The following is an 18,754-nucleotide window of genomic DNA, read 5'->3' on the forward strand; positions in this document are numbered from 1 at the left end:
TTGTTTTTCTTGAACTGTATTCAAAGCAAATGATATAATCCGTTAACACCAAACTAAATACTTGAAATATTTTTTTCAAAATAGATTTAGAATACCCCTACCATCTCACCTTTTTCGTCAGCAAAAAAACAATGTAGGCCGTTTTGGAAATAAAGTTCTTCTTTTTGTGTATGTTGCAAGATAACCTCTTTGGTCTCGAAATGTTGTTTGAAATATAAAAGCTCGACTGTATTTCAAAACAACATTTCTCGACTTTGGATTTTATCCTGCAACATACTCGAAAACGCGATCATCATTTCTTAATTATAAAATGAGTTTCAGAAAATGGCAATAAACAGGGGCGGATCCAGGAATCGCGGTTACGGGGGGCGCCAATTTATGAGGCGAAAGCCCTAGTGGGGGCCCAGGGGGCGAAGCCCCCTGAAGCTCCTGGAATTTACAGATTTTATAGGGCTTGAAATATGTCTCCTATTCAGTCTTTTGTACTATTTTCTATCATTTTTTATAAGGTGAAATTAATAAAATGACGCAAAATTTAAGAGTTTTTCGAAAAAATTAAGTTCTCCCAATAAAGTATTTCAAGAAATCAAAAGATTTTGTCATTTATTTCTCCGGGAGTGGAAGAAATTATTGCTTCTTTTATAGTTTAGTACATTTTTCGAAACAAGATACCACGATTTACCTAAAATTTGAAAATTTTAGGGGGGGGGGGGGGGGGGGGGGCAGCAAAACCGTCTAAAAACTGCGGGCTGTCGGCAAATATATCTACATATTTTTGTTTTTGTTGATTGATTGATTGTTTTACGTCCCGTCGAGAATTTTTCACTCATATTGAGAAGTCGACAGCTGTAGGTGAAGTACCACATATTTAGACCTATGCTTAGCGCTCAGGGCCGTAGCAGTGATGGTTCTTTATCGTGCTAACGCCTGCTGCGACACGGGACCTCCATTTTTAAGGACAGTGTGTGACTGGACCCTCCATACCGATTCTCAGTTCTGAATACCGAGTGTTTGGCGAAAGAGCAATCACTACCTATTTTAACGTCTTACGCCATGGCACGAGCGGGGGTCGAACTCACGACCTCCCGGTTACGAAGCGAATGCTCTATCACTAACCTACAGCGACCGGTATATTTTTATATTTTGGTTTTGTTATAAGATGTAAAAATAGAATTGATACATAATGAGGTTAAACTATTTCTTTTTTAAAAATTCATACCATGGAAAAATGACCCGGATTTTAGAGGCCTGGGTCAAATTTCAAAAAAGGGGTAAAAAATTTAAAGACTATTCGTATATATCATCATGTAAAACTTTGATCCCTATTATGACCCCAACATACCCCCGGGGACCATGATTTAAAGAAACTTGAATCTACGTTATGTCCGGAAAATGAAGAGTATATTTCAACTTTTCTGGCCCAGTGGTTTTTGAAAAGATTTTAAAAAAGATTTTCCCTATATATTCGCATACAAACCTTTGATCTCCTATTGTTGACCTACATGTATCCTACCCCCGAAGATCTTGATTTGAACAAACTTGATTCTACTTTATGTCAGGAAGCTTTCGTGTAAATTTCAGCTTTTCTGGCCCGGTGATTCACGAGAAGACATTTGATTGACACCACCCCATTTTTCTATTTTCTAGATTACCTCCCCTTTGAAGGAGGCTTGACCTTTCATTTGAACAAACTTGAATTCCCTTATTCTAAGGATGATTTGTGCCAAGTTTGATTGAAATTAGCCCAGTGATTCTTAAGGAGGTACTCTACATCGTCATAATGGCTGACCTCCTTTTAAAACATGGATGAAAATATAAATATTACCATGTGTCTATTCATTTCAAAATTCATCGACTAGATGAGTAGCTCAGTAGGTTAGCAAGTCGACTGCTGAACTGTAGATCGGGTGTTTGAGTCCAGCAGGGGTTTTGATTTTGTTTTCAGATTGCTTTCTACTAAAACTGCAATTTTTGACTAAATAAATTAAATTTGAACGTTTTCAATTTCAAAATATTGTTGAACATATCCTCCACTTTTCATCCATATAAATTTCTCTGGTGTAGCATACCTCCTTAAGATGAAGATGAAAGTGTGAAAAGTGTACAGATAGACGGATGGACCTGACAGACGAAAGTTGATCAAGTGAGCTAAAATGACTGCTCTCTGCGATACTTGTTTTTTTTTTTAGGTATGAAAGAAAGCAGATACACACTGAGATAAAATAAAAATCAACATAGAGACTTTTAAATCAAGTGTAACAAATTCAACGTTGTTTTTAACGGGATGATATCTAATATGAACATCAAAACGGTGTCTAAAATTTAATTCATACATATGTAAATAAAAGTGAGTGTCCTTTATTGATTTTATTTACTGTGCATTCCATTTCAATAAAATCTATCACTTATTATGATATAGATAATTAATTTACTAATTTACAAATTAAACCTTAAGAAACATCATTTAGATAATACTTACATTGTCATCTCGAAAATAAGTCCATCAAAGTCTTAATGCATGAACCGAGTAGTCCGACGATGAATCATAATGATTGTAAATATATTTCTGATCGATAAGAAGACATCAGGATATTCCTAAACAAAATGTACCATCGCTTCATCAGTCAAAGGGATCCACTGGTAAATAAACTTTGAATTCATTCCTTCCTCTTAGGAATTCAGAATTTTTGTTTGTATAATATCAAAAAGTTAACCAATCTTAAAAAATGTTTACGGCGCTTTCCAATTAAAACGTATTCAAACATGCATGATGGTATATGTTTAATAGGCACATATCTTTTAAAGGTCTGTATATCTTACACGCGCTGAAAGGAATGTTTACAATGTCCGAGTCACACTATTCAACACATTCGGTGAATTTCAAACAGGTTGAATATACATAAATCAATGACAGTTAAGTGAAACATTGATTTTCTTTTATGATACACTTATTAACCAGTAATTCTAATTATCCCCCAACCAAGTTTTCCTTCTTTACCCTACCAAATGTAAGACCTTATATTGATTGATTGATTTTATATTGTTTAATGTTCCACTCGAGAATATAAATTTACATATCTGAATCTTTTCTCTTATATTTGTTTTGAAATTGACATTGCTTTTACCATGAATACATGTTTGTTGCAAACTAGTTCGATCCAGTTTTTAGTACCACCTGTCTGCGTAATCATTACCAAATATGCAACGTCATCAAGGTCAAAGGATGCACTGGCTGTTTCGTTTAACGTAACCAATGGGTCAACCATGATATTTTAGTACTTAATTAAATCTAGTTAATATTGTTTAAAAAGTGCATAAAAATATGAATAATAAAATGTCATTCCTTGTTGTTTCATCGGGTGATGAAGGTAGCAAACATTGCAGAAAAATGCATAACCCGCTAACGCGATCAATCTCATAACTCCTATAAGGAATACAAATTAAAGAGTTGGGCAAACACGGACCCCTGGACATACCAGAGGTGGGATCAGGTGCCGAGGAGGAGTAAGCATCCCCTGTCGACCGGTCACACCTGCCGTGAGCCCTATGTCTTAATCAGGCAAACGTGTAAGTGCATTTACATTGTCCAAGGGCAACACTGCTCAAAAAAGTATATTACAGATCTATGATATTAAGCCAAAACCCATCTCACAATCAAAGTTCGAAGACAAACCAGTTGGAACTACATTCGACATTCTGGCATCTACATGTAACTGCGTAACATGTCCGTTTGCAACTACGCAGACTTACCTGGAAATACATCCTCATTTGGGGGAACAGTTCCTGACTTGCTATCAATTTATTGCAACATTAACTCGGTGCCTTGATATCTTGGGGATTGAAAGTACCAAAATAACCCCCACTCATTTAGAAGGGGGCAGCAACTGTCCTTGCTATACAGGACGTTCAGAGTGATATCATTCAGGGCAATGGCGTTCACATGTCTGATACATAATATTCGTTAAATTTATCTGATACCTGTTTTGCGTGTGTGTGTGCATGTGGAATTCTAATATATCCACTTAATGTAGCTAACGCGAACCAAGCATTTCATGTATATGTAAGAAAAAAAAAAAAAAAAAAAAAAATGTATATTCCGAATTTGGATCGTTGGATCCTCCGTCATTAAAAGAGCAGTCAGGTGTGAGGTTTCAATCTACAAAATGTTTTCATTTTGTGACAGAACTATAGCGGCATGAAACTACAAGATCTTGTCCCAAAACTTTCCGCATTGTTACGATTAGAGGGTCCTCCTCAATTTTTCATAATTCCTTATTTGTCCAACTCTTAATTTTGTATTTCTTGTGGAAGTTATGAGATTAATCATCAAACAACAATGCAAGTAGCAAATGAAATGCATCAACATTTTAATAATGTATTTCGATCGAATTTTCATGTAAATTAAAGGTTTGTGAATAATGCATTCATAAGAAACCTTTGTGCTAAATACGGGTTTTTAGCATTTTTAAAAGATTTACAATACGTTTTACAGAACTTGACAAGAGTGAATATTTTTGTGTTCTGTTTTTATTAAAGAAGCAGCTTTCCTTGATGTCAAAAAGCCTAGTATATAATTCATCGTGAGGAACGGTCGTATAAAGTGATGAAAATTATAAATTTTGTGTTTATATGATGTTAAATTTGTTATTCAATTGATGTACATATATCATAAGAACTATTATATGCTTAATTCAAAATTCAAAAGATAACTTATTTACCTTTATCTTCGTGAACAGGATTTTTGCTAAAAAATTGGATCCTCAGAAGCAAATAAGCTGGGACCAGTTTCACAAAACTATCATACGATTAAGGTCTTTCTTAATCAAGACCAAACTTTGTAATAAGATCATATCATAGCTGTGTCACAAAACTTAAGATAATCCTAAGATTGTTAGAAATCTTAAGACAGTCAGATACTTGTCGTAAGTCTATACTGAACATGGTGATAGTCAATGTTGTGCTAAGAGATATGTAAATTATGCGATGTTAACGTGGTTTCAGGGACAAAAAGAATCTAATAGACTATATGAGGGATGTGGACATCCGCGACATGTGATCTTTGTAAAAATAACGTCAAACATGAAAAACATTCGTTTAGAATATCACACAGCCAATTTTTTCCTACTTCTGCTGCTTTGGCATGTCCATTTTTTCTGCATTTCTTTCCCCGACCGGACATAATCTGTTGTTACTGCATTTACTTTAGAAGTGACATGTCCCAAAATCTCCTTCATATTATTGAAAACTGGATTTGTGTTTAGAAAACAACAGTCCTTTCCTTTCTCCACATCGTCAGTCAATACTGACATTTCGGCAAGTGAAAAATGTGGACATCGTTTCATAGCCATCTTTCAAAAAATATTTTGATACCAATTTATCTGAACGCATAGACTTCATAACCGCTCTGTGGCATTCGAATATTTGTAGACACAAATGAAGTGGTGGATGAATTCATTTCTTCATGTTTTTATCTTTAGTAGAGTTCGTACTTTTTCGTTTTTCACACTGGGACGCTTTCGCGCCCAGTACACATGTTGTATATAGTTGAACACTCGTTTTGTTCTATTAATGCGACGTCCGTTATAAGTTTGCACAAATATTACCTGTGTCTTTGGTTTTCCCTACCCACCCATGCCCCTGTTTATTTTATTTGGTATTTTATTTTGTTGAATAAAACAAATGTGACTTTGCGAACTTCTAATGAACGCGTCAATCCTATTATTGTCTTGTTTCTTTATATTTCAGATTGGTGAAGAAAAGTTTTCATTTTCGGAGGAGTGGAACGAGGGAGAAAATAAAAATATCTACAATGTATCAGATTTTTACGCTTAGTCTTTTAACATAGACGTTTCTATGAAACATCATTCAATACTTTCATTTTGCATCACAATTTCTGTAATCAAATGATACACAAACCCAGCGTAACTTTTGAAATACAAAATTACGTATAAAATCACATAATTTAGAAGAAAAAAAAGAATGTATTAAATCTTATAAATACATTAAATCGTTACAAATGACTAAAAATAGTAATATTTCAACTTGTACAAGTATATACTTTAATCTTTCACATACCATCTAAATTTACCCATGCAGTTAAACAGACGATAAAAGAAACGAGATTTATCTTATGGTAGTTTTGTGAAACCTGGTGCTGAGTACTACCCTAATAAGTAGTATTCACAAACACGAACAGGCAATAAAGTTGTATGCATGGATGATTTTGTAGATATATGTATATCTAGGGATGTGGATCCATAATAGCGGACATTAAATATTTTTCATTAAATGTTTAGGAGGAACCTCTAAAAGTATTAGCGGAGACGCGAAATGCCCCCACTATACCAGGTCAACGTCGAATGTCATCCCGTTTGCTGAGCACTCCAACTGCCTGTCCAACTTCTTCCCATGCGTGATTATCAGTTACACAGTTAGTGACCTGATGTGGAAAAATACATGGTGTGAAAAGAAAACCCGTATCATGTCACTAACTGTGTAACGAATTTATCACGTCGAAGACCTCTAACTGTATATGTGGGGTCTATATCATACAACTTAGTCAAATACATGTATCTTCCCTTTCGTTTAAGAATAATTTTGTCACGGCTGCAAGTCGAACCCGACAATAAATTACTCGCTTAATACGGATTTTTCTTACATGCTACGGGTTTTTATTCACGGCGTCATGTGACCAAGATCTGACCAATTAGATTTTAACAATTTTGTCTGAGGCGTGATAATAAAGTATTCGGGATTAGCCACCGCTGAGCTGAGCATGCGTACCAATGTGGAAGTCATACGCAGTGGAGATGTTCCGCGAGCTTCAGCCATTCAAACGGCAACGACATCACTGGAAGCTAATTAGAGGCTTGGCAACATGACCCTGCCCTCCCCATCATTCACTTCCAACCAAGTTTCTCTGATGACTGAAATCATTGAGGCTAAGTCTAACTAACCAAGTTCCCCAATTTAGATACGCTCTACTTAAGTCAAAGAAATCGTCGGTATTTGTCGAGACCACTTATGACGATTTTAGGATTCGGGTCAGGACAAAGATGCGTCAATGAATACTTCGCACAGTGCCTGGCCTGGCAAAAACAAACTTGGAGATATTCTCGCAGATGTATCTACTCGCATTCGTCGCCCCTCCCGATCTAACTCTACGCCAAGATCGGGCAATGCCAAATCGTCTGTCCAACCCGGGATAACACAGATGATCCAGGACATGAGGACTCAACGGAAACCGTCAGAAAGGGCCGGTACATATCCAAAGGATTGACTCTGAGAGCTGCAATGAGGACGGTTTGTATTATTTCCAAATACGGAAATAACCCTTACGACAGATATGCTTCCTGTGATGGACTTGTATTTTGACACTCCTAGGTACTAGCGCTCTGGTTATTATATTTGTAACTGAATTCATATTTATTCTTAGAGAAATGAATACAGTAAACATAAAATGTATCTCCCTTAATAGTAGGGGGCTAAATGACTAAGTATGATAAACGTTTAAAGACATTAAATGTGATATTATTTTTTTGCAAGAAAGCTTTGACAGAGAATCAATATATAATTTAATATGGCATGCTCTTCTACTCATGCTTTCTCCACATCAGCACACAACAAAGGTGTTTCTATACTAATAAGTTAAGATTTTTCTTGTAAAGTATTTAAAAATAAACATAAATCTGCAGATGGTAGAATATTGGTTATAAAAGTTGAACATGAAAATAATGATATCTCTCTTTATAATATATATGCACCAAATGATGAATAAACGAAGGTTAATTTCTTTAAAAAGGTGTCAAGGTGGATATCAATGTACTGTCAAAGTTATGATAACATAATCATAGCGGGAGATTTTAACTGTAACCCCTTACCAAAATATAAGCCCTCTGGCACACAGTTGCTGCAAATTTGCAGCGCATTTGCGGCAAGTTTGCCGCAACTAGTTGCGGCACATTTGCCGCAAGTATACTTTTCGTATGCAATTTTTTCCTCTGGCACACAGTTTGTGGCACAGTTGCGGCACACACTTGCTGCACACTTCTGGCACAGTGTGCGGCATATTTGCCGCAAGTATACTTTTCGTATGCAAATTTTTCCTCTGGCACACAGTTTGCAGCAAACTTGCGGCACACACTTGCGGCACACAGTGTGCGGCATATTTGCCGCAAGTATACTTTTCGTATGCAAATTTTTCCTCTGGCACACAGTTTGCAGCAAACTTGCGGCACACAGTGTGCGGCATATTTGCCGCAAGTATACTTTTCGTATGCAAATTTTTCCTCTGGCACACAGTTTGCGGCAAACTTGCGGCACACTCTTGCTGCACACTTCTGGCACACAGTTTGCGGCAAACTTGCGGCACACTTCTGGCACTGTCTGCTCGAAATTAAGGGATCCTATATAAACTGTCATATTACAAAACAAAAACACAATAATAATTCAATTAATATAATTTCAAGAACAATGACATATCAAGTAATTAACATATTCAAAAATACTAATTAAAAAAAAAGAGAGATTCAAAAACAGAAATGACCAGGTTCTTGTAAAATATGTTATCTATCATAGGAACAACAGTAGAAACATACTGGAAAAATGACAAATTAAAGGTAGAATTTTTCAACAAAAAAAGAAAAAACAAGAGAAGCATTTTTAAAATGTTACATGTGTATCTTCAATGTTTTTATAACATCTATAATGTACAGGGTTTGGAAAATGTTAAGTAAAAGCTGAGTTGGTTACATAAAGTACCATGCTTAAAAAATGACTAAGTTCAACTTCACCATGCACATGTAAATTTTTCAAAGAATGCCTGATCACTTCCAAAAAGACACATGCACATTTACAATGCTTCCATAACAGCTGTTCAAGGTCTGAAGGATGTCAAATAAATGCTGTAAGAGGAGTTGATTACAAAAAATAGGTACCAACTATTCAGGAAATGCTTAAAAAAATGACAAAGTTCAACTAAATGTAATTTTTTTTTAAAAAGTCTGATCACTTTCAAAAAGACACATGCACATCTTCAATGTGTCCATAACTACTGTACAAAGTTTGAGGAATATCAATTTAGATGTGTACGAGTTGATCACACAAAATAGGTACCATCTATTCAAGAAATGCATAAAAAATAACAAGTTCAACTACACGTAATTTAAAAAAAAAAAAGTGTAATCATTTTCAAAAAGACGCATGCACATCTTCAATGTGTTCATAACAACTGTACAAAGTTTAAGGAATGTCAAATTAGAGGTGCATGAGGATTTGATTACACAAAATAGTTACCATCTATTCAAGAAATGCTTTAAAATGACTTAAGTTCAACTACATGTACATTTTTTTTAAAAATGTCTGATCACTTTCAAAAACACATATGCACATCTTCAATGTATTCATAACAACTTAGAGGTATACGAGGAGTTGATTACACAAAATAGATACTGTCGATTAAAGAAATGCTTAAAAAATGACGAAGTTTAACTACATGTAAATTTTTCAAAAAATGTCTGATCACTTTCAAAAAGGTACACACACATCTTCAATGTATCCCTAACAACTGTACAAAGTTTCAGGAACATCAAGTGAGAGGTGTGAAAGGAGTTGATTACACAAAGTAGGTACTATTACAGGGACGCTATTGTCGCTTGCCCACCAGTCATTCAGCATTTTATAAACTGTTTGCACATTGTGCAACCCGACCAAAAATATAAAATATAATTATAACAAGATGTGAGAGAAAACTTAAAGAAACTGCAACAGCTTCTAATCCACAAATATTGCATTGTGCAATGTTAAAAAGTTCTCGGTGAAGTCCCACCCTGGCCATGAGAGTACATTTTATTTGGAAACTGCTGCATAAAGAATTTCTTTCAAGATCCAAGAGAAAAATATCAACCCACTGTGGCACTTTTCTGGCCTAAGGTCAGGTTGTGATTTAAATAGATTTGTGAATTTTGGCCGTTTTAGATCAATCATGTCAAATGAAAGTTTTTAAAAAATAAAATCCTTATTAAACTAGCAAGTGCTATACAAATGATGCTATAAATGCTAGAATTGTATATACAATTAAGACAAAGGAGTTGACATGATCTTAAGGACATGTAATTAAAAAGGAGGTCTATCATTTGCATAACATGACTATGTGCATTGTGCATCAATAACAGGTTTCAGCAACATTTGCAGACAAGAATGAAATATATTCAAAATTCACACATGTAAACTATGCACTTTTCCTCAGAAAAATCTGGAGACAATCTACATGAATTTTAATGTCAGTACTGTGAAGGACTTTATATTCTGATAAATTAATACAGACTTGTGGGCACTTATTAGGGAGAACACTGTAAACATTTACACAAGTTTCTCCATCATAGATGAATGGGAGAATAATAGGACTATCTCCATGCTGTCTGCGCCTTAGAATCAAAAACATGATTGAATTCTGGACCTTCTTCTAATCTTCCACTTGTTCAGTACTTGGTCACATATTGTCCGCAACAATTCTACTGTCCCATCCATTTGTTGTGATAAACTGTAAATAGTTTTTCGGTTAAGACAGAGTGCCTTTACTCACAAATACATGTAGCAGTCTCATCAGATTCACTTGGCAAGTGTGTATAAATTGAAATGTCATTCTTTTTTAAAAACTAAATAACACTAAGTAACTTCATTAGTGATTTATACACATTAATCCAGGCCTGCATGTTGGAACTCTCAGATATGGCAAGTTGAAGACAGCCTATCAACACACCATCACAACTTCTGTATCTTCACGACTATCATGAAATATATTCTGAAAAAGATATAAAATTGTAAATAATTACGAGATACCATTGGCCGTCATATATACAAGTTTGCAAGGCGTCTAACATAGGAGGAATCATTCAGGGGTGTGTACATGTAATTACCGTCGCCCGACACCTGGGGCCACCGATTTTCAATGCCGAGAAATAATCAATGTTGCGTTATAGCCCATTGGGCTAATAAATGCAATATTTGATGTACAACTGTTAATATCATGCTGACCAGACTTTACGTACAAATTAACTTTATTGCCAAGACAAGATCTTCAATCCATTTTAATAACGAATATGCATTGATGGAGTGACAAAATTGAGATTCTGGAGGTCACATCCTTGATCATAATGCAATTTAACTTTTCTAACTGGACATCTGGGTTCAAATCATAAGCATTTGAATAAAAAAAATAATCAACCATTCATTAAAAAACACCATTTACTGAATAAACTATTCAGTTTTGCAAATATAACCCGAGTAGAAAGTAAACAAAAAATAGCATAATTATTACGGAAATAGGCCTAATTATTTGTTTGTTTTTCGGCCTTTCCCCCTCTCTCTCCATTTTTGGGAGTTGAACTATGTTCAATCTCCCTGGGTCATCACGCACTTTTCTGCTCAGTAATTTGTATTGATTTGTATAGTGGTCGTCAGCGGGGGTTCTGTGTCAGCTGATTTACTCCTAGGTAAATCAACATAAACTTTTATAAACATCCGCCATTAAATAATCCATGTAACTTTTCTGAATTAATCTAATTTTGATAATTGACATGTAAATAAATGCAATGATATTGTATTCAATTCAAAGATTTCGATCAAATTGATACTGATAGACATAGAAAAATAAAAGATAAGTTGAAAATCGTCGTTTGTAACGCAGCGTCACCTATAAACATTGATAGGGAAACGAACGACAACTGCACACAAGCCCTATTGACACCGTTGCGCGAAATATCGAATATGGTGCGAAACCTCAGAAAATTTACAAGAAATAACTCTACAACATTGTGTATGTGTATATATTTGGGTTTTTTTAAATGTGATATAAAAAATGCTAGATGTTACATGTAGATTGAATTAAAACACGTCATTCCCAGTCAACAACTTTCGATTGGGATCGGAATACGAAATAAAATTTCTTATATCCGGTGGCAAAGTGAAACTGCTTCATGCTTCAAGTTATAAAAAATGCTAGATGTTACATGTAGATTGAATTAAAACACGTCATTCCCAGTCAACAACTTTCGATTGGGATCGGAATACGAAATAAAATTTCTTATATCCGGTGGCAAAGTGAAACTGCTTCATGCTTCAAGTTATTGAATTACGTAGTAATTGCACGTTACACATTAGAGAACTGTTCCTTTTAATAAAGAAAGTCACAAAATAGATACAAAATGAGTGTACCTTATTCATTACTGTTACCGAGCTTTCGTCGACTATAATCTCGAAATGGCGTGTTTCGCTGCGCTTGATGACGGTAAGGTCCACATTTTCTACGTGAGTAGTGTGATATTTGTTTATGAATTTTTTGCGCATACATGGTATGTCTCGGCTAGGAATAATGGAAACTTTCTCACCTATGTATGTAAAGACATATTAATCTCTATTTTTAAAAATGTAGAACACTTTTATCAAATGACAATGTTTGAAAACGCTTAGAGCCTCGATGTCAGAATTTCCTTTTCCAAGACATCAATATGTCAAATTCATTATCCTTTTTGAATAGTATGTACCATATTTTGTACCAATTATCCATTTTGAATTCCCTATTACAATGGGATTTTGCTGCACTCTGTAATGTTTGAGTGGATGTCATGAGTGTGTGTCAAACAGAAATTTTAAGAGCATGGGATAAGGTGCTGCCATGTATTACTTCACTATCAAAGTTTAACCCAGTTGCCACAATGTTGAATTTATGCTGCAAAAAGGATTGGAAATTGCTCTGGTCAAAACAAATTGTTTATTTGTCTACAGATGAAAGAGACATGAGGATTCTCCCTCACAAACTGAAAAAAAAAATAGTTATGGATGTTGTACATGTATAGTTTATTAATCACTATAGATTTCCAGCATCACAAGTCTGATTCCACTATATGCTTTCCATACTGTCAGGTTCATTCACCCCCTGTTTGAGCCACAGTATAATATCCCAAATACCTTGGCAATAAATAATATTATTTGACTAGTGTTTCATTTTTAGCGGAGTTGCGATGAAGTCGAACTCGGCTTATGATCTGATGAAGTGCCTTTGGGCGGGCAGGCGGGCACGCATCAACATTTCATTTCCGCACCATAGCTCTTGAGCAAATTATAGGATCTCATTCAAACTTAGATGGATTGTCACCCTCAGTAAGATGAGGAAGCCTATCGATTCTGGGGTCATTAGGTCAAAGGTCAAGGTCACTGGCTATAAATAGACTGAAATATGGAGAAAATTTTGTTTTCCGCACCATAGCTCTTGAACGAATTATAGGATCTCAATCAAACTTAGATCGATTAAGTAAGACAAGAAGCCTATCGATTCCGGGGTCACAAGGTCAAAGTCACAGTGGCTATAAATAGACTGAAATTTGGAGAAAATTTTGTTTTCTGCACTATAATTTTTTAACAAATTATAGGATCTCAATTAAACTTAGATGGATTATCGCCCTTGATGAGACAAAGAAGCCTATTGATTTTAGTCAAGGGTTAAAGGTCAAGGTCACAAAGGATTTAAGTCGGCTGAAATTTATGTTCGCAAAATTTTGCTCCCTGCTTGATAATTCTTGAAAACTTTTCTGCCGGTTCCCTCTATGCCCATTCCTTGCGCAACTCGGCTTGTGCATTTCCAATGCCCGACAATTTTTAATTTTTTTGCATTTCATTTATTTTGAGTTATTATACAATTATTTACCATTCCATTGATCCTCTACAGGACTGTAGTATACTCAGGTGACAGTTTAGCATATTGGACTACCTTTTCAAGTAATGAATCCTTAGAATTAGCTATAACTAGGATTAAACTTGAATGTATATATACAGGGGAAAAACTTCTTCATAACTGCAAGGCATTGATAACCATATTGATTTGAATGTTTGGGCCATAATATGTGGTCACATTTTTCATGAGAATATAAAGGGGTGAAATTCTAGAAAACAACAACACGACTTCAGTTACTCGAGGAGCGTTGTGGCCCATGGGCCTTCCATTATCCATGTTTGCTTTTGTAACGCTTTGAAAAACAACAACAGTGGATTTGTATCTAAAATCATGATAATATTCAGTCATTTATCCCCCTACCCTTCCAGTACTATCTTTTATAACTGAATTTCCACAATGTTCAACTCCCACGAGTACTTTAAGTACTTTGATTTTTAAAGTGCCTATATGGTCCTGTCCAAATGTAAAAGGAAAAAAAATCCGCGATGGCTACGATAATGCAACTAGAAGGAGTCTAATCTATTCTCATACAAAGGAAATTTAAAAATAAATAAATTCCACATAATTTCAAAGAATTGAATGAAGAATGTAAATTTATAAACGTAAACACTGACTTATCACTTAAGATTTGACGCAACAACATACAATGAGCGATGGTCAGTTTCGTTTTGAACAATATATTAGAGAGTTTATAACTATAAGATACACAGTAAATCACTTACTCAATGATTGGAAGATTCTCCTCAGAATATCTGCATCAACTCCTGTTCTCGATTCATGTTCAAGATGTTTACCGGTATAACATCACGGCGTCTGTTGATATCAACTTTCGCGCTCAGCATATAATATTGAGTGAATCCCACACCCGACGCATTGAACCCGATCTCTATTTGCGATGCATAGAGCCGTAAAGCCCCATGAAGACCTACTTTGGTATACAGCTTAGATTATTCTAACTTAGTATCAATTAACATTCCACAAACCAGAATAACGTACCTGGATAAATTATACAATATAAAGGTGAATTTTTACCACTCTTATTTGATTAATTTCAACTCACAAACCCAGTATCTGAATTGTAATCAATGTTCAGATATACATGTAAATAAAGAAAAGAAAAGAAATCTCTCTCTCTCTCTCTCTCTCTCTCTCTCTCTCTCTCTCTCTCTCTCTCTCTCTCTCCATTTATTTAGATATAGATATTTTTTCTTCACTTTAATTTCTAATTTAAGATTAAAATTCAGATACCTGTGCACTTACATCTTATTTTAAAGGGGCATTAGCTGTGAAAGTGATGACAACCATTTTCTTTTTTTCTTCTCAAAATCTCTCGATGATATTGAAATACATATTGATGACTAATAAGAACATTTATTTTTTATTATGTACAAAAACAAGAGAATTAACCCTAATAAAACTACGTTAGATAACCACTTTTAATGTAAAGAAATATATACGGAAGATGTATTCACTGCACCCAAATCAAATCATTTCTCAAATAAAAACAAAAACTGCATTTACATTTTGCTGACAGCATGCAAAGGTAACTAGAGAATAATTATACTGTCTTGCAAGACAATAATATTCAATCACCAAAATCACATATTCGTTTTCAAGAGGTTAAAAGGTGTTTGAAATAATTAAATACAAGTGTAATTATTACTTTAATATATAATAACTATTATAGGGCAACGTTCATTGAATTCAATATTTGGTGACAAAATGACCGCTAATTCCCATTAAGACAAGAAGATGGAAGGGGTACGCAAGAAATGTTGCATATATGTTCTATTATAGAAAATGTTGTGATGGATATATTGAAATGGCTCTTTTATTCTAAATATTCAAGAAAAGTCGTGAACTTTGGTGCCCTTGCTGTTTCAGTTCTAAAATTTTAAGAAAAAAGTTGTGAACTTCTGGCACACGATTCTGAATACCAAAGAAAAAGTTGTGGTGCACTTCTGACACACAGTTTTGATTCTGAATACCAAAGAAAAAGTTGTGGTGCACTTCTGGCACACAGTTTTGATTCTGAATACCAAAGAAAAAGTTGTGGTGCACTTCTGGCACACTGTTTCATTTAGGAAAAGTTGTGGTGCACTTCTGGCACACTGTGCCACTAGTGGCACACTGTGTGCTGCTAGTGGCACACTGTATGCCGCTAGCGGCATTAGCTGCACACTTCTGGCAAACAGCTCTGGCACACTGATTTGTTTGCCGCAAACTTGCGGCAAATTTGCAGCAAACTTTACATTTTGGTAAGGGACCTTATTCATGAAAATGCCAAAAAGAACAAACGCATTGATAGAAATGCATTTAAAATTTGACTATATGGATTTATGGATAATACTTAAACCAAATAGCGCTGGACTTACTTGGTATGATGGAAATAATATTGCTAAAAGTAGAATAAATTATGTATTTGTAACTGAAAATTTTTGTTACAAGCCTGAAAACATATATTTGAGAAAACCACCCTCTGTGAATAACCTCAGGTTAAATGATCTTTTGGCAATTCTATTTTAATGTATTGTATCACCCAACATTAGAGGCACTGGCCACTGGAAACTGAATACAGCAGTCGTACACGAAAAGGGTTACTGTGAATTAATTGATAGTTTGTTACTAAATTTACCTGATCATATAAATGTTGAAGAAAATTCAAAAGTAAAATGGGACCTTATAAAATCAGAAGTAAAGTATCTAAGTACATGTATACTATATTGCAAAAACAGGAGTAGGAACTACGGACAAAAGATATCTGATATTGAAAAAGAATTAAGAAATAGAAAATAAAAATCGCTTAGAAATTAATATGCTATACATGTGATAGTTTGGATTTTACTTTTACTTCTGAATTTCGATCCCGATGCTAGAAGATAACCATTACATATTTGCCTTTATATTTTTGTTGATATGTTCAGCGGTGAACTATTTTTGCTCACCATGCAGTTATGCAAAGGGGCTTCAAACCTTTATCAGATTTAGACCGTAGGATAGATTTCTTAACACGAAATGTGCTTTGTTAGTAAACCAAATCAAAGTTAAGTTAGAACAGAATTGGGATCGTTTTCGAGAGAGAAGGTTCTTGCATGAATTGTTCGATTTTAAGAAAGAAATTAATCCACCATTGTTTGATGGGTGTTGCGATATTTGAGAAATTTTCATTCAGTTTGAATGTCTGGAGTGAGAGAGAGTGTGCAAGTCAATTTCTTGTGTCTTTACGTGGGTCGGCAAGACACATTCTATTTCATGAAACCGGTCGACAGGGGATACTTACTTCTCCTAGGCCCTGATCCCAACACTCGTATGTCCAGGGGTCCATGTTTGCCCAAATTTTAATTTTGTATTCTTCATAGGAGTTATGAGATTTACCACTGTTCGCTATCTTCACTTTTTCATGTTTGTTATCAAGAGATCCTTTTTATTTTTCAGATTATGTAGTAAAATAAATAGAGCATGAAGAAAAACCATGTTAATTTCCGCGTTACAGAAAATGCAAAAGTTACCTAACGAACAGTGATAATTCTCATAAATCCTATAAAGAATACAAAATCAATAGCGTAAACGTGTACCCTCAGGAAACATCATAGGTAGGATGAGATACCAAAGAGGAGTAAGCATCTTGTTGAGCCGCAACATCCGCTAGACTATAGCTTCGCTTTATCAGAATGCATTTTATGAGTTTGTAATTGATATTTCCTGAAGACCGAAGGACGAAATTAAAAATAAAACCCTCCAATGCAAATATTAAAGCATCGTACGGTTATTTATCATTCACACAAGCCGTTCTGTTGTAGTTTCTGGATATAGAAGAGATCATGTATCACAGACCAGTTTTACTTCTAACGATAGTAAATGTATTCACCAATGTTTTATATTCATTTTCTTCAGACGTTCCTAAATGTGAGACATAAGTATTTGTTATGAATTTCTTCAGTTGACCTTAATTTAAAAATAAAAACCACTTCCGTTTTAGGTACAAATATTCAATATATGAAGTTATGTTCCAACTTCAGTCGTAGAATTTAATGGATTGTATATTGCAATGATGAATGATAAAGAACATTTAACATATATCTCTAACCAATGCATGTGTATGTCCAACAGGGGTTTCAAAACTTGCTGTCCAGACTACAAGTGGAATGTTGAAAGTCAACGTTGCGAAAGTATGTGAACAAACATAACATTGTCTTATTTAATGAATACATATATTTACATGTATGTCACTCATTTAGTCTGTTTATGCTTGTCGAATAGCGATAGAAGGCATATTTCTGCTCAATTGATATTTGTAAATACCTCCACTAAAGTAGCACGACTATACTCATTTGGATTACATATTTCCAAACTGTATTTATCACAGGATGTTTGCCGGGATACAGTGGAATTAACTGTAGTATAATGTGTCCCTATCCTTATTATGGAGAAAAATGTCAGGAAGAGTGTGACTGTGAGAGGGACTTGTGTGATGTTTCCGTCGGCTGCAAAAACGTAACGACAGGTATATTTATTTTACATACCAAGCAATGTTAAACACACCATGTAATGAGTTATATTTGTTTCATCAACGTTTTTTATCCCATGTATATATTTTGAAGACAAAACCCGTTCTTCCATCAGCAGCACTGTGAATGAAGACGGCATTGTGTGGCTAAAAGAACTGTCTACATATAAACCAGTCAACATAAATACTCTCTGTGGAATCGGTATTGTTCTAAATAGAGTGACATTTTTATATTTACCATTCCGTTCTTTGGCATGCATATTCTCTTATCTTTTTCAAAATATTTAAGCTCATATGCACTCACATATTTCATAGTAGAAAATGTATCTCCAAAGAAGAAAGACAAATGGGATTGTGATTGATTGATTGAATATTGTTTAAAGGTGTATGACCTGATGTTCATGTATTACATTTGTACATAATTACTTTAAAGCAGATTAACTACTTTACAAAGTTATCAACTTTGTAACTTAATTACATGCTTGAAAACATCTGCATGTAAAAGAAAACGGTGAGGA

At 34.7% G+C, this 18,754-nt stretch overlaps 2 protein-coding genes across 4 annotated transcripts in view; one reads left to right on the plus strand and one right to left on the minus strand.

Moving 5' to 3' along the window:
- The window catches only part of LOC125649582 (uncharacterized), a 172,572-nt gene extending 169,768 nt beyond the window's left edge, over window positions 1-2,804 (minus strand). The window contains exon 1 of the mRNA XM_056157956.1: window positions 2,480-2,804. The gene's annotated coding sequence lies outside the window, so the exon portion shown is untranslated. The remainder of the gene's footprint in view (window positions 1-2,479) is intronic.
- The window catches only part of LOC125677196 (platelet endothelial aggregation receptor 1-like), a 351,642-nt gene that overhangs the window by 319,579 nt on the left and 13,309 nt on the right, over window positions 1-18,754 (plus strand). The gene's annotated exons all lie outside the window — the stretch shown is intronic.

This window comes from Ostrea edulis, chromosome 3, assembly GCF_947568905.1.
Source record: "Ostrea edulis chromosome 3, xbOstEdul1.1, whole genome shotgun sequence".
Lineage (NCBI taxonomy): Eukaryota > Metazoa > Mollusca > Bivalvia > Ostreida > Ostreidae > Ostrea > Ostrea edulis.